Source organism: Sus scrofa, chromosome 11 (assembly GCF_054392235.1).
Source record: "Sus scrofa isolate SSC_HxYL_T2T_F1_AM1 chromosome 11, Sscrofa_HxYL_maternal_Yorkshire_Landrace_v2.0, whole genome shotgun sequence".
Classification (NCBI taxonomy): domain Eukaryota; kingdom Metazoa; phylum Chordata; class Mammalia; order Artiodactyla; family Suidae; genus Sus; species Sus scrofa.
In genome coordinates this window covers 2,385,412-2,403,380 of record NC_139393.1, presented here as the reverse complement: position 1 = coordinate 2,403,380, position 17,969 = coordinate 2,385,412, and the positions used below count along the sequence as shown (strand labels likewise).

The following is a 17,969-nucleotide window of genomic DNA, read 5'->3' as shown; positions in this document are numbered from 1 at the left end:
GCAGGAGCGCAGAGCCGACCGACCGCACGGGAGCAAGACGGGCGGCTCTTGGGCCCCCTCAGGGCCAAGCGCCTCCTCTGGCCCCTCTGCCCTTTCCTCTGACCCTGACCTTTGCTTCGACGCCAAAAGGGAGCTCTAGGTGCGCCGAGAAGCCCAGCACGACTGAGAGCCACCCTCACAAGTCGGCTTCCTAGGGCGCCGCTGCCGGGCCCGGCAACGTCCCGGGAGGGAGAGCAGCGTGGCGCCTGCCCGGGAAACCTCGGCCCCGCTCTTGCGAAACGGCTCGTCCTCCAGCGGCTGCGTGGGCCTTTCTGGGGCCTGCTCGCCCTGAGTCGGGAAGCCTCCCGCAGCCTGGGCCAGAGCCGTGAGAGCGGGGGGTCTCGGCGGCGGCCAGGCCCGAGCGGCGGCCTTCGCCGTGCGGGGCACTGAGCTGCTGTCGCCCAGGGACGGGCGCAGCGCTGGGCCGCCCGGTCTCCTCTGTCCAGGTGTGGAGCACCCGCTGCCCAGCCGGGCAGGCCACGCACTCCCTCGTTCAGGGACCAGCAGGTGCCCGCGAACCGCGAACAGACACGCGCTGCGCGCGCACGTTCCCCTCCAGCCGAAGGGACGCTTCCTCAACGCGGGGCGGCACCGTCTCGGGTGTTACCACGAGCTTCTCTATCACGGTCGGACTGAAGGGTAGGCCAATTACAACAGCGGTGACACACTGCTTGCCCGCCGAGGACGGACCCCGTCCTCAGGGAAGCTGGTCTGGACGCTCGCCGAGCCTCCACGCCCCGCGACGGATGCAGAACGGATGGGCACGTGTGAGCCCCGCTCCGCGGGATCTATTCCGGCCAGTGTTACACACACGCAGCGCTGACTTGGCGACGTCCCGGTGTGCCACGCGGTGGGACAAACAGTGACGACGACAACCCCGCCTCTGAGAGCACGCGGCACAGGCCTTGCCACACTGGATCCCTCGTCCCCTCCCACAACCCCACAGGGGAGGCCTCCTCACTCCCGCTTTAGAGAGAAGGAACCTGAGGGCAGGCAGGTCTCCCCAAGGTCACCAGCCAGAAGGTGACAGAAGGTGAACCTGCATGTCCATCCGACAGGACCAGGACGCAGAGCGCCTCCCGAAGCACCACCGCCTGCGCCCCCGTCCTACCCCGCCCGTGGGCTCGGAATCCAGGCCCCACTTTGGAAAAGAGCTAAACCAAAGAAAACCCTGTGAAAAACCGGTCTGTTTTCTTAGCTGCCAAACCTGGGCTATTCAGACACAATGTTTTCTGGACCTTGATGTCCCACGGCCGTTTCTATCCTATTGTTTCAAAACGGAGCCTAAGAAGACACCCCCCCACACACACACACACACGAGCACGCACACGCACACAGGGGCTCCAGGGCAGGAAGGCACTGCGTCCAATGAGGGCTGACTTCGCTCAGCGTATTTTAACGGATCCATCTCTATTCCTGGAGGAGTCCCTTTCTTTCTGCCTAAGCCGAGCATATGAGTGATTTATGACTACAAGCGTGCTCTCAGCCCAGGCTCAGACAGCCAGCGAGCAAGGCTGCCTGACGCACCTGACCCCAGAGTGTCAGGAGAGAGACGGGGGCAGCAGGGCTTTTCTCCAAAACGACATCCACCTCGTGTGGCCCCCGAAGGCAAGAACTCGGCCCGAAAGAGACAAAGGCCCCACGGCCCCACGGCCTGGCCACCAGCAAAACCAGACAGTGGGGATGCAGACGTTCCTCTGCTGTGTCTCAGCCCGGAGCCCGCCTCCCTCCGACTCAAAGCAAACACAAAGACGGGAAGGCCGAGCTGCCCAAGCCGAGGGGGCCCAGCCCTCGCCCGCGGGGGAGCCGGCCGTGGGGCCCCTGGGAGACCCACTGGAAAGCGCGGAGCCCTCAGGACAAGGGCCGCGGCTGCGGCCGCGAGGTACCACATTCTGCGGGGCAGGGGCTCCCCGGAAGGAGCAGGAAAGCAGGGGCTGAAGTCAGAGAGGGGGGAGCACACCTAAATTGTCTTTTTTTAGACCTTGAATAAACCTTGATCTTATATTTTTAAATTTGCTTTTAACGGATAATGACTTCGGCACAAATTATAGGAAGGTAAAAAACATGAAGGATTATAGGGATACAATATGTTAAATGTCACTTTCAAAGGTCCTTTTTTGTGAGGAATTACAGTAAATTTCTCTGAATACAAAGTGACTTTGAAGTAACTTGTGCTGTGTGGCCGTCTGCGCTGTACGCGGGCCAGAACTATCATTATGCTGTCAGCAACGGTGCCTCTTTTCTATACGTGTCTGCTCGCTATTCACAGAAAATCCTGCCTCCCAAATACTCTAACAAGTTGCTAAAGCCAATAAAGAGGGTCATTGTACACGCTGAAAAGTCGTGCTGGGATGTCGCCCGGGAGCCCTTTACTCTCTAAAGGAAACACATTCTGGACCTTTCTTTGCTTTTTTTTTGAACTCCTTTTCCCCCAACTCTTTCCACAACAGCTCAGAGTGAAATCTTTGTTCCTGAAAGGTAATAAAGAGAAATACTTACTCCTATGACTCTTTCAAACAGACTGACCCAACACACTGAATATGTTTTATAGTTACCACATCATCTATTCCTCTTCAAGTTTCCGAAAAGATGTTTCTGGGCCATTTGAGATGCAGCAGAAGCGAGAGGTGAGGTCGGGCAGGCGGATGTTTAGATTCCAGTTACGGAAGCACAGGCCCCACGCCGCCCATTCCACTGGCTGGTTCCTCTGTGCACCGGGCCTGTGCACCCAGAAGGGCAGCAAGACAGAGCCCCCTGCCAAGCCCCCCAAAGAGAGACCCTGCACTGCTCGGCTGAGCCCTGGTCCACGAACGCCACTTCCTCCGCCTGAGCTGCCCTCTCCAGCCCCTCCCCAACTAACCCTTTCTCACCCTCCAGCCTCCGCCAAGTCCCCCCATCAAATCCTCCCTGACCATGGTGCCCCCTGGCCCAGGTCTCGGGAGGAGGCCATCTGGTTATTATTCACGGTACCCGGCGGCTGCCTCTACCAAATGACCTGATTAATAAGATGAGTTTTATCAGAATTACCTGGGATTGTGTTTTGCTATTTTTAATTAATAAATTCTACCTTTCCCAAAGTTTCAGGTTTAGAGCAGAACTGAGCCGAGCACACAGGAGTCCTCACGCACTCCCTCCCCCACCAACGGCGCCTCCTGTTATCAGCAGCCTGCCCTGAAGGGTCCTCCAGGTAGCTCATTGCTTTCTGACCCCTGACCAGAACTCTGTTGTCTGCATGCGTCACGGTGTGTTGTTTATCTGGTCACCCGCTCAAGGAAGTCTTGTTTGCTTTCTAGCTTGGGGCAATTAGAAATAAAACCGCCATAAACACTTGTCTGCAGGTTTGTGTGTGGACCTAAGCTTTGGACTCATCTGGGAAACACCGAGACGTTTGAGGGCTGGGCTGCACGGCAAGGATGTCTTTAGCTTTGTAAGGAACCGCCAGACGCTCCCACCGCGGCCGCACTGACCTGCGGGGCAGCAGGGAGCAAGAGTTCCCGCTGCTCCACCCCCTCGGCAGCATTTCATGGTGTCGCTGTCTCGTGTGTGGGCTGTCCCAGTAGACATGTAGTGCTATCTTGCTGTTCCAATTTGTGTTTCCCTAAAGATGCAGGATGCTGAGTATCTTTCCCCAAGCTTTTTCGTTACCTGTGTATCTTCTTTGGTGAGCTGTCAGTTCAGATCTTTCACCATTTTCTGAGATGTTTTCCTATGGCTGAGTTGGAAGAGGTCTTTGTCCATTTGGGCCACCTGTCCTGTATCAGACACGAGCTTTGCCGATATTCTCTCCCAGACTGTGGTAGGTCATCTCCTTCTCTGAATTCGTTGTTTCACTCCGTCTCCAGCACCAGGCTGAGGACTCGCAGGCTTTTCTCCCTGGTCTTGGGAATCCCTCCTGCCCCGAATTCTGGCACGTTGTAGCCATCTCCAAACACCAGCACACAGCCTGCCGGCAGGTCCCTCGCTGCCTATCGCTCTCGGGGGACGCCCTCCCCCAACCGAGCTGCTGGCCTCTCGGAAGAAGGGCAAGGCTGGATCTTACTGGCATGTGGAGTTAGGGTTAAACTGGCTCTTTCAGTACAGCTGGCTGGACTAGGAGTGGGTAGAGATTACATGGTAGGGGTTTAAGATGAATGGTCTGTGATCACCTATCTGGGAAAAGGCTCTGAAAAAGAATGTGTCTGTATAACCGAATCACTGCGCTGTACACCTGACACACAACATGTAAAGCAACGACACTCCAATAAAACTTCGAAAAATGAAAGGAAAAAAAAAACTGATGGAAGCAGCAACACAAGGGTTTTGAGAGGAGGGTAAAGTGCCTATCAGTGCTTTTTGCTGAAGAGTGGATGGGTCTTTCTGGAAGCCTCTGAAACAAGCAGTAACATTATTTGCCCAGGAAAGAGTTTGTAGGAATAGCAACATCACACCAACCGGGACAGCGTGACGCTGAAGTCGCGTTAATGGGGGCCCGCTCTGCGGCGGGTTCTAGCTGGCACTGGCGTCCTTGGTCCAGGATGCAGGTGGACAGACAGGCCATGTCCCCAGGGCCCAGTTCAGGGTCACCGATGGCCTCCTCGTCTTCCTGAGCCCCACTTTCGCAGACAGGAAACACTGTCCAGCAAGACTCCCGGGACATCTGCTCCCCAGCCCCCGGCCCTTTTACCCCGGACGTCTCCTTTAAACGGCAACTAGACAGGCATCTATAAAGCACCACGCGGACGGTGCCAAGAGCACAGACTCCGGCTTCCTCTCACGTCTTGCCGCCCCCCCACCCCAGGGTTTCTCTCCTATGTGACGTCTCTGAGAACCAAAGGGCTCCCCGCGTTTACTGTGACCAAGGATTCGCCTCTAACAGGGATCTTCCAATGGGGGCTGGGGCGGGGGAGGGTCCCCGGGGCGTTCCTTCCAAGTCTGAATTCTCTGACGGCTGCAGAAGCGTGAGTTACGTCTGAGGCTTTCCACCATCCTCTTGTTTTTGTAACAGTGATTCTTCTGATCCTTGGCAACACCCCCCATGACCACGGCATGCAGGGATGCTGGTGAGGTCTCTGATGCCGACCCCATCCCCCACCTGGATCACTCAGCTCCAGCAAACACTGCTGCCCCTTCTGTTACGCTGACAGTCAGGGCCCGTGCCTGCCCCAGGACCTTTGCATGTGCTGCTTTGCTCTTACCCCCTGCCTCTCTCTCAGGGAGCCCTCTCCTGCTGCCCCTAAGCCATCTCCAGCTCCTGGCCTTGTTGTGCTTCTCAACACCTGAAACCACACGACACTATGGACGTGTGTGGGGGTTGCTGTCTGCCCCCTCCCAGTGGAAACTGAAAGTCCTCCTAAGGGTAAGGACACCACCTAGCTCGTGCCGGCACCCCCGGGGCTGAGCAGCGCCTGGCAGAGCGATGGCACCCCATGACTGGACACGGAGGTTCAGCCTAACGGAGGCCTGCACTCTTGACACAGTCGCTGCTCTCCTGTCACGTCCCCTTCTTGTCCAGCAGGACTGCGCTGCCTGCACAGCTTTCTGCACTAGTTCTGTATCACGCGTCTCTCCATAACGGACGCTGTGAAGTAAAACGAGAGGCCTTCCTGCTGCAGGCTCCCGGACGTGACAGCCCGCGTGGGCCAGCAGCTCCCGCCTGGGTGCTGGCCAGGACTCAGGAGGCCCCCTCCGCGGAGTCTCTCTGTGGCCCTCTGTGACGCCTAGGTCCTCCGCTACCGGATCCTGTACCACCCCGAAGGTGATCGCAGGGCTTCCCAGAGGCCCCCGGCCTCCTCCGCCCGCTTTCTGTCTACAGCACGCACCCCAGGGCCTTCCGCCCGACGGGAGCTCCGCAAATGCTTGCAGCACTAGTACCCTCCTCCACCCCCATCTTCCGACACCTTTGAAGACAAGACCGTGAACTGAAGGCTCTCCCTCATCCGCCTACACTTACGACGTTCCTTCTACTACTAAGTCTGGGATGCTCAGGATGGGATGCACGGGGCTGAAGACAGTCTCTGAGGAAAACCGCTGGGGAGCATCTGGGAGCAGGACCCTTTTGCCTACGGCCTCTGTGGTCGTTCTTAAGTCAGCAAATGGGATGCACGTGAACTAGCTAACCAAGCAATTCCAGTTCCATTAAAAGCAAAACCAGGGCATGTTAGCTCCCAGCCCCCACACCACCGGCACCTCCACTCCAGCCCCGGGCGCTGGGAGCAAGCACAGGGCCCAAGCCCACCAGGCACTCAGAGCATGTCCACTGGTGAGGACACCCATCTGGACGGACTCTCCGCTCGCTCCATGTGACAAGTTAAGAGGTGGGGGTGTCGCCTCCCAGCCCCCCCGCACACCTCCCTACATAAGCCCCTTCACAGCCAGGAGGGGATGGTCGCCTCAGACCCCCGGACCCCCGGGCAGCTCCTCAGAGGCTGCAGGAGAAAGAGCCAACACTCATCACAATGGGAGGTGACGGCCGCGATGCAGACTCGCTGGGGTGGTGGCCTTGCCATGCATGCGAGCAGCGAATCAGCCCGCTGCACACCTTATACGCCCACGCAGCTGGATGTCAGTTAGAGCTCAGTAGAGCTGGGAACAAGAGGAGGCTCGAAGCCAGGAGCCAAAGTGCCCACAGCTGCACAGCTCGTAGGCCACAGAGAAACTACAGGTCCTCTCCGTCATGCCACCCGCCTCCATGGCACAGCACAGGCAGGCAGGGGTCCCCACGGGGAGCGAGCACTGAAGTTTTCAATGTTGTAGACACGACGTGTGTCAGAGGACAGGGCTGGGAAAGCAGGAACTGAACAGGGACTATTCCGGCAGGTAACCTGCAAAGAACAAAAAGACATCAAACTGCCTCTGACAAATAACGTATGCCTCCAACTCCGAGATGCTCCTTGTGGGTAAAAACAGGTGTGAAGGAAAAGGTTCTAGGGACAGTGTGGGTGTGTCCATAGCAGAGCAGGAGAAGGAGGAAGGCTGGGGGGAGGGGCAGCCCCTGTAAATCAAGATCGGGGTCTCTCCTGGGATGCTGAGCACCTGAAACGCAGGTGCAGAGAGGGGCCTGGGACCATCGCGTCCTGTCTCCCAGACAGACCTCCTCTCGGCTCCACCATCGAGGTCTCCGGCGTCCTTCCCACCAAAGCACTTTCAACAACCTTCCTCAGGGAGATCATTCCCCAAATTTCAAACCTCCGGGCTTAAAATGAATCATCCATGATCTACTAAAAAAAATATTTCCAAATGAATGCTGTGTACAACCTCTACTATTTCATGACTGAATAACAGGACCCATGAAAATATTTTTTACAGCTAGGATCCTTCCAGCACCAGGAGAACTCTGAGACCCAGTGGAACAAATGTTTAAATTCAGACTCTCCAGTTAAATGGATGTCAGAGCTAAAAGCCTCCTCGTGTCACAAAGAGACACTCTAAACCCTGTTTGTTCCACTTTCAGATAAAAACTCTGGCAAGAAAATGGGTATTTTCTGTGCTTTCCAAAGCAGTCACTTCCAAATTTTCTTCTCTTCTTTGTTCAAAAGGTAATCAGACTTTGCAATAAACACAGATTTCCTGGGTCTTCCAAAGCTGACTAAGTGCGCTCGCTGGATTATGTAACATCTCCAGTCCTCATGACAAAACGCTCAGATCCTTCACACAAGCCCAGGCTGCAATGCTCCAGAGCCAAGGCTTCACGCACTTTCTCTGAACTCATTGTCTTGAAACTGGGAGGCCTGTTTTTCTGAGACAGACCAAGCAGTTCAGAGCTAAAGAATTGAAAATAAATTACTTTCTGAAGATATGCCTTCTTGACTCTTAAGAAAATCGGTTATCTCTTGACACAGCTTTTCCTCCTTACTCTGTAGAGAGGTTCATAAATGTCAGAGCGTCGCCTCTGAGGAGAGCCATCCACTTTCATCCACTTGGCTCACCTGGATGTGTTCTATGGCCAACTCTGGCCCCAAATGCGGACGGGGGGGGGGGAGCCCAACACCCTTCCATGAGCCGGAGAGACTGAAACTGACCACGACACCTCCTTGTTGGGGGGCTGCTGGCTTACATTGTATTGTCCTATTGATTCCAACAATCCTGGAAGGTAAGCAGCATATACCTAAGTTCTCCAGTTTCACGGCTGAACAAACGAAGACCCAGACATGAACCACAGCGTTGCCTCACTGAGACTCACATTCAGCCCAGACCGTTGGCCCCCACACCTGAGGGGGTCCTCCACCTGGCCCACCTGCGTCAAGCCGCCGCCGGGGCCTTTGCACGGCTGGGGGCCGGGGCTTCGGGTTCTCCCGCTGGTTCCCGCCCCTCGCCTCCCTGCTCTGCCTTCAGACCCCACACCTCACCAATTGGCCATTTCATCAACACACCTAATGAGCTCCTTGGAGCAGAAGGAGAGTGAGAGCGTTAAAAACGCCAAGGAGAGACTCGAACCCAACACCATGATACTCCCCTTAAACCGTGCCTCGGCCCTCAGCCCTTCAAGGCTCAGTGAGGGGTGTCAGGCTGCAAGGCTGTGTCCTTCGAAACCGCCAGAGACCAAGGGACCACTGACCTCGCAGCCCGAGAGCAGGGCGCTCACCGACGGGACACCTGGTCCATGGCCCGGACGGTGTTCAAACGTGCTGAGACGCGAGCGAGACGGTGCGCCGCCTACAAATGATGCTCCCCACCTACCCCGCTCCTCCCTCGTCAGAAAGAAATGTGTTTCTGCTTTGGGATATTCTTCCTGTTCATCTGAGCCAACACTGCATTTTATATTGATCATCTGGTTTTTCACCCCCAAAAAGAAAGGCGCATCTTTTCCACACTAAAAACACTGAAAAATAAATTTCTTTTACCTCCTTCCATATGGAAGAATCCCCTCAGTTCTGCCCAAAGTGTGGCCTGACTTAATACCCAACCGAGGGGAGCTCAGGTTCTGAGCAAAGGCGGTGGAGCCTGGACGATGAGCCGAGTCAACACGCAGCTGGGATTCTCACGCCAACAAGGCGTTCAGCTGCGCTTCTGTGCACAGACCCTGCTCCCTCCCGGAACAAAGCAGCAACTGCAGACCCCGCTAAGAGGGGCTTCTTAGAAAAAAGTAGGCTTGCCTTTTAAACCAAAAATCCAGCAGCGGGAACCTCCACCCTCGCGGCCCCAGGACCTGCATTTAGGGATCTGAGACCACTTCTGCAACATGAAGGCCGCGGTTCCTGTTCTCAGAACCCCTCCCCGGCCATTCCCAAGCTGAGTGAAGCTAGAACCACCCAGCTCAACTCAGAGAAGGACCCTTCCTTCCACCACTGAGGTCACAGCCACTGGCAGACCTCTCTTTGCAGTGCTTTGCGGAAGCAGCATTTCTCACAGACGCGAGGCCTGACAACCCTGCGCTGAGCAGGCCTCTCGGGGCCATTTGCCCATGGCATCTGCTCGCTCTGCGTGTCTGTGTCACATTTTGGTAATTCTCACAACATTTCAAACTTTTCCACTTTTATTTGCTACGGTGATCTGTGACCTTGGATGTTACTACTGTCATTGCTTTTTTATTGTGCTTTTTCGTTTGCTTGCTTGCTTTTTAGGGCCGCATCAGCAGCATATGGAAGTTCCCAGGCTAGAGGTCGAATCTGAGCTACACCACAGCCACAGCAAAGCAGGATCCAAGCCGTGTCTGCAGCCCACACCACAGCTCATGGCAACGGCCAGATCCTTAACCCACTGGGCTGGGCCAGGGGTCGAACCTGCGTCCTTGTAGATACTAGCCAGGTTCTGAACCCACTGAGCCACAACGGGAACTCCCCACCTGCTGATATTTACTTTTTCAATGTGCCCACTGGGCAAGTGTAGGCTCCGTGCATGGCTCGCATTATAACCCTCCCGGACACGGCTGCCCTCCAGAAGAGGCCCGCAGACGCATTCCAGAGAGGACTGGGTGGTAAGCCGTGTGGGCTCTGTGAGCCGCACTGTCTCTGTCCCAGCAGCTCAGCTCAGCCCTGATGGAAAAGCAGCCCCAGGGCCTATGCAGGGCAGCCAGCACGGCTAACAGAACCGTCACCGCAAACCGGGCGCTGGGCCTCAGGGTGCCAGCACGTGCTTCAGAGAGTAACGGGCACTTTGAAATTAACATATTAGTTTCCAACAATGCGGCTTAATTCAGCGGCTTTAAAGGAGCCAGTAGAAGAAGGGAAAGCAGAAAAGGCCTTACTGCGTCTCCTGGGTGTGGAGCAAGCACGATGTTCCAGCCTCGCGGGGCAGGGTTCGCGTCCTCAAACCCCAGCGCCTGGCTTGAGTTCTCGCCATCGTCACGGTCTTTGGTCTCAAGCGCCGTCAGACGTGATCAGCCAACCACTACTCCCCAAGAGGACAGGACACGCTCTGGACAGCAGCGACCTTCCCTGGCTGGAGGGAACCTCGTGCACGGGCTCAGCCGCGACTGCCAAGCCAGGGCCCCAGACGCAGTTCGTGGGTGAGGGCCGTGCTGAAACGCTGTGGCTCTCTCTCCAGCCGACAGCCCAAACCTGCCTTTCAAAGCTGCACTTGGACACTGTGACACCACTGAACTGGCACGCCCTGGACGTGACTCCTCGGGGACACTCTACAGTCCCCAGGGCAAAGGGCAAAGGGCAGCTCCCACTCCAAGACCTCAAACCAGAGATGTTCCAGAAAGAAGGGTGTGGTCGGAAAGAGTTGGCTCTCGAGGCCTCGCGAGAAGACAGGGACGCCTGCCGAGGCCTCGCGAGAAGACAGGGACGCCTGCCGAGGCCTCGCGAGAAGACAGGGACGCCTGCCAAGGCCTCGCGAGAAGACAGGGACGCCTGCCGAGGCCTCGCGAGAAGAAGGGGACTCCTGCCGAGCTCGCAGGCTGAGGTCCACAGGCGAGGCGAAGCCGCCAATCTTGGGCGTGTGAACGCGGAGTGCGTGGCTGCTGGCGGTTTCCCTAGCTCTCCTCTCCAGGCCCAGGCACCTGCCAGACTCCAAGCCTGGACCGTTCTTGATCTGCTCACAGAGAAAGCAAATTCACCAACATTAACCCGAGCCAAGGACCTGCTTCCTAGGGACAGAGCTACTGCATGGCTTTCGAGTTGCGCCTGTAGACACGGGGAAGTCAGCACCTGAGCAGGCCCCCCACCGATAGCAAGACCAGCCTCGCAACCATCGCCACCTCATCGGACGTGTTTACCTTTATGAATATATCCGTGACCTCACTGACATGTTTCTTGATGAGTGAGAATTAATATGTGTACTTTCAGCTGCACAGGGCACCGCCTCTCCCGGCCTTGCCTTAGGACAGCAGCTCGCTGCCCCAGCGCTTCCTGGTCTCATTTCTCTGCCTACTTTCAACAGAAAGGATCAAGTTACTACTTTAGAAAATAAGCAAAACAAATCATTAGTGATATTAATCACTGTCAGTTTATTTTTCCCCTTTTTTATTTAGTGAGGTGCTGACATGTATAAGCTTTAAGTAAATTGAACGTCCACTTGTATTTTATTGCTCGTTACAAACCTTCAAACCACAGTAAGAGGCTCCGTTTATGTTAGAAACGGTGGGATCGATGTGGATCTGGAGTTGCCCATGACAGACGAAAGCGTCGCACAGATGCTCCTGCTCTGGCGGACCCTGGGGACTGCCACCATCAGAAGCCCAGGCCACACGGAAGGCGGCCCCCAGCAGGTTTCCGGTGCTCCCACAGGCCAGTTGCTGGGTTTAGCTCATTTGCCATATGTACCCAGAGCATCACTTTGTCTGAGAAGCAGATGCAGAGGCTGCGCAGTCCGGGCCCTGTGCAAACGCACTCTGGGTTCTGAGGTCTGGGATCCACCACCACAACCCTGCCATGGACTTGAGATCCGCGTTTAGGGCTGGGAGCAGCGGAGGAGCTCCTGTCCTCCCAAGGGCCACCGGTGACACCTGCAAAGTCACTTCTCCCTTTGGACCCGGCCCCCTGACCCACATGGTTATCCGTGCCTAAAATGCACTCCTCCGGGCTTTATAGCCAATGCTGACTGTTGTCTGAGGCCCTGGGACCGTGTGACACTCCAGCCCCCACCTTTTCCAGGCCCCACCCTAGAAGGTGGGCAGGTGAGAGCACCTGGTTTGGGAAGGGCGTGCCCTGTCTGCTCTGGGCAGACCCGCAGCCATGTTCCTAATGACTCAAGCTCCTTCCACAGTTGATTCCAATCATGCTTAGAAAGAGGCGGCTCACAGAACGCAGCAGCTCATTATTTTTTATTGAGGGATAATTGGTACACAATGTTATACTGGTTTCAGGTGTGCATCACAGGGACTTGGAATTTACCTACATTTCAGAATGGTCGCCGTGGCAAGTCATCTGTGTGGAATTCAGTGGGGTGATACTTGGTTGAGGATTTTCCATGTTTATCAGTGATATTGGACTATGATTTTCCTTTTTTCTGGTGTCTCTGTCTAGTTTTGGTATCAGGGTGATGCTGGCCTTGTGAAATGACTCTGGAAGTAGTCCTTCCTCTTCAGTTTTTTGGAATAATTTTAGAAGGATATGTATTACCTTTCTTTAAATGGTAGTTGGAGTTCCTGTCGTGACACAGGGGAAACGAATCCGACTAGGAACCATGAGGTTGCCAGTTTGATCCCTGGCCTCGCCCAGTCGGTTAAGGATCTGGCGTTGTCGTGAGCTGTGGTGTAGGTCGCAGACGTGGCTCAGATCCCACGTTGCTGTGGCTGTGGCGTAGGCTAGCAGCTATAGCTCGGATTCAACCCCTAGCCTGGGAACCTCCATATGCTGCAGGTGTGGCCCTAAAAAGACAAAAAAAAAAAAAAAAAAAAAAGTTTGGTAGTGAAGCCATCTGGTCCTAAAGTTGTCTTGGGAGTTTTTAATCACTTACTCATTTTTATTACTAGTAATTAATAAATTCAATGGATTTTCTCTCTCTTTATTATTCAGTCTTGGAAGATTGTGTGTTTCTAGAATTTATCCACTTCTCCTCAGTTGTCCAATTTGTTGGCATTTCATTGTTCACAGAGGTGTCTTACAGCCTTTTGTATTCTTGGTATCAGTTGTGACTTTTTTTTTTGACGTTTTAGGGCCATACTTGAGGCATATGGAAGTTCCCAGGCTAGGGGTCCAATCAGAGCTACAGCTGCCTGTCTACACCACAGCCACAGCAATGCCAGACCCAAGCCAAGTCTGCAACCTACATCACAGCTCATGGCAATACTGGATCCTTAACCCAGGGATCGAACCGGCATCCTCATGGATCCTAGTCAGGTTCATTAACCACTGAACCATGAAGGGAACTCCCCTCCTCTTTCATTTTTTATTTTATTTGGGCCTTCTCTTTTTTTCTTAACAGGTCTGGCTAAAGGTTTATCAACTGTGTTTATCTTTCAAAGAACTAGCCCTTAGTTTCATTGATCTTTGCTTTTTTTTGAGTCTCTGTTATTTTTTTTTTCGACTGTGGTACTTATTATTTCCTTCCTTCTACCTACTTTGGGTTTTGTTTCCGTTTCTAGTTCCTTAAGGTGTAAAGTTAGGTTGTTTATTTTAAATTTTTCCTGTTCTTGAGGTAGGCCTTTATCACTGTAAATGTGCCTTTTAGAATTGCTTGTGCTGAGTCCCATTGATTTTAGAAAGCTGTGTTTCCATTTTATTTGTCTCAAGGTATTTTTTAAATTTCCCCTTTGATTTCTTTCTTTTTTGCTACACCCTTGGCATGCAGAATTTCCCAGGCCAGGGGTAACACCCATGCCACAGCGGTGACCCAAACCACAGCAGTGACAATGCCAGACCCTTAACCTGCCACCATGGATACTGGCTGGATTCCTTTCTGCTGAGCCACGATGACAGCTGCTGTTTCTGTCTTCGTTTTAAAGTCTGTTTTGTCTAACAGAAGTATTGCAGCCCCAGCTTTTCTTTAACTTCCCTTTGCACAGAATACCTTCTCCATCCCTCCACTTATAGTCTATGTGGGTCTTTAGATCTGAAATGCGTTTCTCACAGGCAGCGTATTGATGGGTCTTAGTTAGCCATTCAGTTGCCCCACGTCTTTTGATCAGAAAATTTAGTCCATTTACAGTTAAATTATTGATAGATATATACTTATTGCCATTTTTTATTGTTTTCCGGTCATTTTGTTGTTCTCTGTTCCCCTGTGCTCTGATGATTTTCTTTAGTGTTACGTCTAGATTTCTTTCTCTTTATTTATGTATTATTTATTTTTTGTGTATCGGGTGTAGATCTTTGGTTTGTAGTTACCATACGGTTCTTATAGAACGATCTACATAAAAGCAGTCTATTTTAAGGTGACTGCTTAAGTTCAGATGCCTTCTAACAGCACATTTCAACTCCATCTTCCCCATACTTTACAGCTTTTCGTTCTGTATATTCATCATTTATTTTACTTATATTGCTTTTACTACTTTTGTCTTTTAACCCTCATACTAGCTCTATAAGTGGTTGATCCACCATCTCTGCCATATACTTGCCTTTACCAGTTTAACCTCTTTTCTTTCAGATATTTTCTTATTTCTGGTTACGGCTTTTCCCTTCTCTCTTAAAGGAGTCCCTTTAATGTTTCTTATAAGACGAGTTTAGTGGTGATGAGCTTCTTTAGTTTTTGCTTGTCTGGGAAATTCTCTCTCCTTCAATTCTGACAATAACCTTGCTGGATAGAATACTCTTGGTTATAAGGGGTTTTTCCTTTCAGCTTTTTGAATATATACATACCACTCCCTTCTGGACCCCAATGTTTCTGCTGAAAAATATACTGAGAGCCTTATGAGGGTTCCCTTGTACACAACTAATTATTTTTCTCTTGCTGTCTTTTAAATTTTCTCTATATCTTTAACTCTTGACATTTTTAGTTATAATGTATCTTTGAGACTCTTCGTGCTTCCTAGATCTAGACTTCTATTTCCTTCCCCAGGTTAGGGACGTTCTTAGCCATTTTTACTTCAAATAAGTTCTCTACCCCCTTCTCTTTCTTCTCCTTCTGGGACCCATGATGTTAGTGTGCTCGGGATGTTAGGATGCTCGATGTTGTCCCAGAGGTCCCTTAAACCAATCCTGTTTGTTTTTACTCTTTTTTTCTTTTTCTGTCCAGCTTGGGTGATTTCCACTACTCTGTCTTCCAGATCACTGATTCATTCTTCTGCATCATCTAATCTGCTGTTGATTCCTTCTAGCCTGTTTTTCTTATTTCAGTTACTATAGCCTGAAGCTCTGATTGGTTCTTTCTTACACTGTCTAACTCTTTGTGGAACTTCTCACTGTGTTCGTCCATTCTTCTCCCGATGTTTGCGGAGTATCTTTATGGCCATTACTTTGAATTCTGTGTCAGGTAAATGACTTATTTCCGTATCATTTTCAGAGGTTTGTCTTGTCCTTTTGTTCTCTCATTTGGAAACTATTTCTCTGCTTCCTCCGTTTGCTGGGTGCTCTGTGTTTCTTTCCATGTATTCGCGGAAGCAGCTACCTCTCTCAGTCTTGAGGGAGTGGCCTCGTACCGGCCACGTCTCACTCAACCCTGCCCCAGCTCTCAGTCTTCTCTCCAACCTTTGCTGTTGTCCACACCACGTGATTTAGCCCTGAGATGCCCTTGTTCTTGAGGGTGTGCTGAGACCTGTCAGCGAGTCAAGGTGAGGAATCCCACGTAGCACCTAGTTTCAGGATGGTTGGAAGCCAGACCCTCAGGCAACACCTTTGAAAGGATGCAGATGTATGCAGTCCTCTGGAGCCACAGTCACCATTCCTGTTGGCCTCCACACCAGGAGATCCGGAGGTGTCTCTTGGGAAAGAGTTACAAAACTTGGGGCTGCTGACAGGTATATTAGCCCCTTGCTGGGGAGCCCACGGGATGTATTGGGCTGAGGGTGTGCACAGGGATGGTATCTCCCCTCCTGTTTTCCCTGGGGTCACCTCCTGAGCCCCTGGACATGAGGCTCAGGGTGAGGCTCCAGGCTAAGTGAACAGGCCTTTGCACAGGGAGACAGGGGTTGTGTTTCAGTCCACTTTCTGTGCCCTGGGGGTGGTGGCCTGGAAGCACTGTCTTCACAGTTGTTGCAGCCCCATGGACGTCACAGACACCAGCCCCTGGCCACCAGAGCCAGGCAATTGAGGGGTGTCCCTGTGGGGACTAGGCACACAGCTGGCTTCAGCAGCTGGAGAGTGTCAAGGTGGGGCTGGCTGAGCCACACCAGAGCGCCTGTCTGTGCTCACACCTCAGCTTTAGGTTGGAGCCCGTGGATGCCATGACCGCTCGCACCCCAGCCCCAGCCTGGAAGCTGGTGTCCTCTAGAGCTGTCCCCTTCAGCAGCGTGGCAGGACAGCACCTTCTCAGTCACCCTGCTCCCACTCAGCCACCTGTGCTGGCAGCTTAAAGAGGGGTGCAGCACCGGCTCCTGGGGGTGTCCACCAGCTCTTGGGTGTCCAGGGGACATGTCCACTGTCCCCGTCCCCTCTGCTGATGCTCTCAGATTCACTAATGATGCTCCTTCACATGGAGTCCGGGAACTTTTCCAACCGATACTCACTGGCCTCAGGGCGAGCGAGAGACATTGAGCCCTTCAGAGAGAGTCTCAGTGTCCTGGGCACTTAGGGACACCTGGAGAGACAGACGTGCTGGGGGCTTACCCCTCCAGGATGGATCCCAGGGGCCAGGTGTCTGATGGGGGCACCACCCCTCCATCCTCCAGGATGAGACCCTCCCTGCTGTGCCCCCATGTTCCTCGGCCTCTCCCACCCATCTTCATGGGCCCGTTTCATTCTCTGTCCTGGGCCAGGTGCTGGGCCGGCTCCCAGGCTCCTTTCAGACAAAACAGGTCCACAGGCAGCTGTCTATTTGGTGTGTCCGTGGGAGGAGGTGAGTTCAGGCTCTTCCTACATTGCCCCCTGTAGCTCATCACTATTACAACCGCTTTCTCCTGTACCACTATCCACCCTGCACCTGACAAGTCGACCCATGGCTGCGGGTGGCACTTATCAGAAACAGCACAGTCCTGAGCCTATAAACGGTTCCATGAAACAATGACAATAATTCACCCAGTTGCTCAGCATTCATCTAAATTTAGCAGATAAAGACCCAGAAAGTATAGACAGAAAGTCGTAAACAGCCCTAGTTATAACAACACCATTAACTCAGCATGCTCACTGTTCCTGGAGCTGTGTCAAGCCCTGTAAAGTTCTGTGAATTCACTCCTATTCAGGGAATCCTCTCAGTAAGTAACCCTGCGAGCTACCTGTGGAATCAGCCCCCCACGAGAAGCCAGGGGGCAAGGGGCTAAGGAAACCTCCTGTGGCCTCGTGGTGGGGCGGAGAGCAGCTTCAAATCCACAGCGTCCACAGAAGCCACACTCCACGGGAGCACTCTGTTGGCCTATGAAGGAAAATTCCAGATTGCTAAACAATCCCTTAGAAACCACTTCTTTAGGCATTCCTTGGAATACTGCTTCCCAGTCCCCAAATCCGTAAGTTCTGGGCTTCCAACTGTCCCAGCACCTGTATTTTAGGTCACGATTGCATGCCTCTTAAAGTCCACCTGCTGGAAGAACAGCCCCTGCCAGGCTCCACGTGTCCTGGTTCCAACAAACAGGAGAATTTCATGCAGGGGGGAAGAAGCCGTGTGGGCAAATGTTAACGAAAGCCTTTTGAAAAACCCTCCAAAATGGCTTAAATTGTCAGTTCAGGCTGCAGGACAAAGCTCCGAGGAAATATCGAGGAAAACTCACCTTCTCTTTGTCTGCCAAGAAAATGCAATGCTCAGCAGCCTCTGAAGTCCCTATTGGGTACGAATCCATCCCAGGTGGCGAAGCCATTGACAAGGCTGGTTTAACCTAAAATACAAATGCAATACAAGCATGATACAGAATTAAAGATGAGACCGTCTAGGACGACTTCTCAGGAAAACGTCCCAAAACATGAAATTACAGGCCACTCATCCTTCCAGGCCTGATGACTAGAGAGAGGCAGAGGCCGGGAGCCAGCCACCGGGACTCTGTG

At 53.0% G+C, this 17,969-nt stretch overlaps 1 protein-coding gene across 7 annotated transcripts in view; it reads right to left on the bottom strand.

Moving 5' to 3' along the window:
* The window catches only part of LOC110255791 (uncharacterized), a 266,124-nt gene that overhangs the window by 143,082 nt on the left and 105,073 nt on the right, over window positions 1-17,969 (bottom strand). For 6 of the 7 annotated variants that reach the window (XR_014818937.1, XR_014818935.1, XR_014818934.1 and 3 more), the window contains exon 1: window positions 10,202-10,680. The gene's annotated coding sequence lies outside the window, so the exon portion shown is untranslated. Of the gene's footprint in view, window positions 1-10,201; window positions 10,681-17,698; window positions 17,804-17,969 lie in introns of those variants that run through there. The other variant, XR_014818936.1, reaches the window with a different exon arrangement.